A 6,742-nucleotide genomic window follows, 5' to 3' on the forward strand; every position below is an offset into this window, starting at 1 on the left:
TTAGTGTCCGGAATCTGTTTCTCTATGCTTTTTGGCAGTGCATTTGCACCGGCAACATTCACATTTTGACAAGCAGAAAATGTGTCTTGACTCATTTGAGAAAACGGTGAGGACCCAAAACCTAAGTCTACAGTATTTGCGAGAACGTGTCGTGTCATTTCGGATTCCTGAGTCGAGCTATTGCCGACCGATCGATCGATAATGCTTCCCTGTTCACTACTTGTTTCATTGTCTACGCCATTATTTGACGCCCGCTCCATTTCCCTATGCACAGTTACCAAATTACTACTTTGAATGTCTGTTAATTCATTACACAGTGGTGCTGATAAGCTACGCTCGTCGTCACTATTATTTCTCAGTTTACTTTGTAGCCTAGTGTTACGTTTTTCACACGCCATTATTGTCACAATATTTCACACGATAACACAGAAAAGCACAATTTGAAAAGCAAAATAAGATAACACATTAACATAACACTGAAAATAATATCTAGTTAATTGCAGCTGCCAAATACTTGGTGCAAATCCACATGCGTGCCACACCTGTTTTACTGTACAACAATGAAAGACTGCAACTACAAAGGAGATTCTCTCTACAATTACGCGCTAGCAATAAACAAAATCTACACTAATTACACAAACTACAAGAAAAAAATCAGAAGATTCCAGTGAGGTATCCTCGGTTAAGGGTCGACATATGAAACGTCCCCTTTGGAACAATTTTACAAGACTGTGCTTATACTGACACACAATATTTTGTTAGCGCAACGCGATCTGACATTCAGAATTCCCTACAAAAGAATGGCCCTGACTAACATTAAACTATACCTTTCACAAATCACTAAATCACTTACCTCACAAAAATCTTCGTTACTCCCACTACTGCAATACAGCAACCGCCACTACTGCCAGCTAAATAAAAGATTCAAACTACGGAAGGCACTAACTACTGACAGGGATAGTTAGCAAATGAAAGATATTAATAGAGAACAAACAATGTATTTACCTTGATATCATCATATATAAATATAGCAGTTCATGACAAATTTCAAAACTCCGCCATCTCTCTCCCCACATCCACCACTGCTGGCGGCTCACCTCCAACTGCGCAACGCTACGCGCTGTTAACAGCCAGCTGCCTAACACTACAATGGCGAGTATTACAACAATGCAAAGCAGCCACAGACTGCACACAGCACAGCCAGTGATTTTCATACAGAGGTGGCGTTACCAATAAAAAAAACCTAAACAGCCTACTTACAAAATTTAATAAAACACATAGAAAATGTTGTGGAGAAGACAAACCTTAGACTGTGTTTTATTGGGAGAACATTTAGAAAATGTAACAGACGTACTAAAGAGACTGGCTACACTACATTTGTCTGTTCTCGTTTGGAGTACTCCTGTGCTGTCTGGGATCCTTAACAAATAGGATGAACGGAGTACACCCAGAAAGTTCAAAGAAGAGCAGCACGTTTTGTATTATCGCGAAATAAGGGAGAGTGTCTCACTGACTTAATACAGGATTTGGGATGGACACCATTAAAACAAAGGCGTTTCCCGTTGCAGCGGTATCTTCTCACGAAATTTCAATCACCAATTTTCTCCTCCGAATGCGAAAATATTTTGCTGACGCCGACTTTCATAGGGAGAATCGATCATCGTAATAAAATAAGGGAAATCAGAGCTCGCGCGGAAAGATGCAGGTGTTCGTTTTTTCCGCACGCTTTTCGAGAGTGGAATAACAGAGAATTATTGTGAAGATGGTTCGATGAACCTTTTTCCGGGCAGTTAAATGTGATTTGCAGAGAATTCTTGTAGATGTAGATGTAGATGTAAACCAGTAAAAATATCTGCAATTATACCTATAACACTGTCTATATTTTTTCACAATGGTTACACTTAATTTAGTAATCTAGATCGAGAAAACATTGTGGATTGTTGCAGTGAATAGCATGTGTACCCTCGTACTGTGTTCTTTAATCTAAAATCCATTTTTGGGTTTGTTTTACGTAGGCATACTAGATTTTATCTGATATTTTTCTGCAGTAAAATGAACCAATGTATTTGCTCTTCTCGTTACTTTCAGTTCGATGAAGTATTATTTCGTCTTACAATTTACTTTTATTTGTTTTGTTAATTTTTAATAAATTTGGAAGGATTATTTCCATTGAGACATGCTGTAGTCTTTAGTATGGCAATTTTTTTAAAATTTAAAATTGTCTCGACTGACTGGATATTTATGTGTTCTGTGGACACAAGATCGAAAATACTCTTTTTTGTGACTTCTATGATAGTAAGATTTTTTGTATATCACTGTATTTGTAGTTATAAGTTATCTGAAAAAAAAATTAGGGTATGTGCTATTTTTTTATTTCCTGTTTCTAAGTCCAGATTTTTTTTTTTGTGTGTTACCTGCATGTTCGATTGTGAATGCGATGTTGGAATGCAGTTTGTTGAATTGTGGATGAAATGTACATATTTCTTGTTTGACGATACTGATTAGACTAAGAATCTCGTCAACGTATCTTCTGTAGTATTGTATTTTTTATTTCCTTTCTGTGTGCCTACTGAAGAAATCATTTTCAGTTTTGTCAGGGAATACACTGTGTTTCCATCTGTCAGGAGGCTTTATCCCTTTGGCATCACCAATGTTCCTCCCTGCACAGGAATAAGCTCCGGCTTATAAGTCCCTCCCAGCGGCTTGGACGACCTTCTCTCGGATTTCCCGCTGGAAGGAGGTCATTTTAAGTAGGCTGCGTATGGGGCACTCCCTTTGTAGCCTTCGTCATTTGGTGCCTCCTCTGTAGTTTTGATTCTTTGCCAAGTAGGCGTGGGAACAGAGATCGAAGAAATTCAGAATTGCACTATTATGATCGTAACAGAAGTGTACATACCATATGAAGGTACAGCAGAAACGCTAGGGTACCTTAAATACCTCAAAGAAAGAAAGCGTAGTTTTCACGAAAGCATGTTGGGTACATTTAGGGATCCCGTGTTCGTAGAAGACTATGCAACCATTACGCTGCCACCGTTGTATATTTCGCGTACGCATTATGAGAATAAGAGATATCAGTTTGCATACAGAAGAATATAGGCAGTCGTTTTTCTCTTACTTAATGCATTCTGTTCAGCAGACAGAAGGAAGTAGTACAGAAAGTAGCAAATATTGGAACGAAGTACCTTTCGCCATGTACTGTGCAGTGACATGTGGCGTATGTATGTAGATGTATATGTAGATATTGCAGGTAAAGAAATTGTCAAAATTCCAAGATTATTAAGGCATGTAATACCATTTAAAGGCACTCGGTAACAGTTTCTTGTTCAAATTACAAGGATTTAAAGTTATTCTATGCATTGTGACGACGAAGACCTGACTCCACTAACGACTGATCACTCACTGACTACAAGGCTTAATTTGTTCTGACAGCCTCTGTTCGCCCTTTAGTGAATGAACAGTGCATATTTATGTTACAGTAATGTGAATGCAGCACATGATCGATATTCTTAACACATTGTGAAAAAAAAAAAAAAACGGCCGAAGCTCCAAATGGATAGAGGTAGCTGCAGCCGCGATAGCCCCATTTGTCATTAATAACGGACATCATGTCTTCCTAAAGATTTTTGATCAGCAACGGCATGTGCGTGGCGCTCAGGAAGGGATTTAAAGTCACCCATATTACGTCACGGGGCAACGGCCTTGCCGAAGTGGTAACGCCGGTTCCCGTCAGATCACCGAAGTTAAGCGCTGTCGGGCTGCGCTAGCACTTGGATGGGTGACCATCCGGTCTGCCGAGTGCTGTTGCCAAGCGGGATACACTCAGCCCTTGTGGGGCAAACTGAGGAGCTACTTGATTGAGAAGTAGCGGCTCCGGTCTCGGAAACTGACATACGGCCGGGAGAGCGGTGTGCTGACCACATGCCACTCCAAATCCGCATCCAATTACGGCCGTGGGGCTGAGGATGACACGGCGGCCAGTCGGTACCTTTGGGCCTTCATGGCCTGTGCGGGAGGAGAGAGATATTACGTCAAGAATTATTAGATTTGGCACAATGCCAATTATTCACACATTATCCCAGATTATTTGCCTGGCGAAATAAGGGAATTATCCAGCATGTGTACTGTGGTGACAAGGTATGGGATAAAGATATGCACACATACAGATGGCTTTAGTATCGCGTACAAAAATTATCAGAGGGCAGTGCATTGGCGGAGGTGTCATTTGTACTCAGATGATTCACATGAAAAGGTTTCCGACGTGATTATGGACGCACGACGGGAATCAAAGACTTTGAAAGCGGAATGGTAGTTGGAGCTACACGCATGGGACGTTACACTTCGGAAATAGTTAGGGTATTCAATATTCCGTGATACACAATGTCAATAGTGTGCAGAGAATACCAAATTTCAGGAATTACCTTTCACTACGGAGGACACAGTAGCCGACGGCCTTTACTCAACGACCGAGAGCAATCGCGTTTGCGTGGAGTTCTCAGTGCTAACAGACAAGCAATGCCGCGTGAAGTAACCACAGTAACCAAATTGGGACGTACGAGGAACTTATTCGTTAGGACAGTGCGGCGAAATTTGGAGCTAATGGGCTATGACAGTAGAGTACTGACGCGAGTCACTTTGCTACCAACGTGACGTCGCCTGCAACGCCTTTTTGGGCTCGTACCATATCGGTTTGACCCCAGAGAACTGGAAATCCGTGGCCTGGTTAGCTGAGTCCCTATTTCACAAACCCCAAGAACCACTGGACTGAAGTTGTCAACAAGCCACTCTGGAAGTTGGTGGTGGTCCCATAATACAGTGGGCTGTGTTCACACGGAACGGACTGGGTCCTCTGGTCCAACTGAATTACTCATTGACTGTAAATGGTTATGTTCTGCTACTTGGAAACAATTTGAAGCAAAAAAAAAAAAAAATGGAATTTTTAAGGATGACAATGCACCATCTCTCCACATCACAATTGTTCGCAATTGGTTTGAAGAACATTCTGGATAGTTCTAGAGAATGATTTGGCCATCCAGATCGCCCAACGTGAGCCCTATAGAACATTCATGGGACCTAAACGAGAGATCAGTACGTACACAAAAACCTGCACCACCAACACTTTCGCAATTATGGATAGCTGTAGAGGCAGCATGACGATTTTTTTTTCTTTTTTTTTTGCCGAGCACTACCAGCGACTTGTTGAGTCCATGCCATGTCGAGCTGCTGCACATGGCGTGAAAAGAAGGTCGGACATGATATTAGGAGGTATCCCATGTCTTAAGTCACCTTAGTGTATGGTCGGCTGTCATTGTAACGACGTACACGAACACAACGTCGGCGAGTATGTAAATGATTAGAGTTAAAAATTCTCTGTTGCAGGTAGAACGTTGAACAGAGGGCATTACTGTTGTTCGTGCTTAGACCTGGTAGGGTATATAAGGGACGTGATCAACGCTCTAATGTTGATTGATAACTGGAAGGACAGGAAGATACTGCGGGATAGTGAGAGCGTTATCAGCAGCTGCAAGAGTTTGAAAGAGGCCTCGTCGTTGTTCTCCCTTCGGCCAGCTGGTAGAATCGAGCAATATTCAGATTTGTGAATCATTCGGATGTCACAGTATGGACAACAGGGGGCCGTGAGGACAGGAAAACTCATCGTCAAGGTTTCTGTCGACAACGTCCGACCGTCAAAAGGAGGCATCGCCGTATTGCGTACGAAGAACATTGTAACCCATTCACATCTGCGGCGTCTTATGAAGATAAACAATGGACTCCTTGGAACATTCTGTGTTATGCAGCAACATTGGTCGGAGACTAGGGAATTACCGTCCCGCACATAGGATGCCGTTACCACCTCAAAACAAACGGCTGTGTTTGGAGTGCTGCCGTGGCCGAGTAGTATGGACTGCTGACGATTGGCACCGCATTGGGTTCAGCGATGAACTGCGTTTCTGCTCTATCCTGGGTAACAATCGTCGGCTAGTACTACGGCGACCAGGGAAGAGATCTCAATCTTCCAATAATTTGGAAAGGCTCGGCCGTGCTACTCTTGGCTTCATGGTGGGGGGAACCATCGGTTATGACTTCCGGCAGTGATTGAGGGAACTCTGATGTCACAAGGATAAGTCACTGACAACATGAGTCTCAATGAGCTACATCTCATGAGACAGTATCGTTGTACCAGTTCTTAACAGCACAGTGCTCATCCAAACATGCCAGTGTGTGTGTCAGCTCTCTGTGTGATGTTGAGGTTATTTCATGGCAACCAAGAGCCCAAGATCTGTCCCTGATTAGACCTGCCCTGGTATCAACTCGGTCCCACTGCCAGTATGTAGGATATGAACGAGCAGTTGAAACGGATGTGGACCAGCTTCCTCAGGAGAGGAAACAACGGCTTGGTCACACCCTTCCCAACCGAACAATGCGTGCATCCAGGCCGCAAAGTGTGCAGAGTCATACTGATACGTGGGTTCAGACTGCCAAGTTCATTGAAAACTTGACTCCATTTTGTAATCACTGAAATAACGTCACATTCCCTCTCAACCCGTGGAGTTTCATATCATTTTTCCTTCTCTACTGGGCGCTTAACTTTTTGTCCGCCATTGTATACATAGCGTTAGTCTGGTATCATCACTGCGGAAGTATAGTGGTCTTCCTCACATTTAACCCCAATATTACATTGAGTTCAGATGCTGCAGAAAAAGCTGCCTGCGGATTTTCACTACCAGCTGAATTATATGCATGT

General features: G+C 42.7%; 1 pseudogene; it reads left to right on the top strand.

Moving 5' to 3' along the window:
- Positions 1–3,689: 3,689 nt before the first annotated feature.
- LOC126261252 (5S ribosomal RNA) lies at positions 3,690–3,807 on the top strand (annotated as a pseudogene).
- The last annotated feature ends 2,935 nt before the right edge of the window (positions 3,808–6,742 follow it).

This window comes from Schistocerca nitens, chromosome 5 (genome assembly GCF_023898315.1).
Source record: "Schistocerca nitens isolate TAMUIC-IGC-003100 chromosome 5, iqSchNite1.1, whole genome shotgun sequence".
Taxonomy (NCBI): domain Eukaryota; kingdom Metazoa; phylum Arthropoda; class Insecta; order Orthoptera; family Acrididae; genus Schistocerca; species Schistocerca nitens.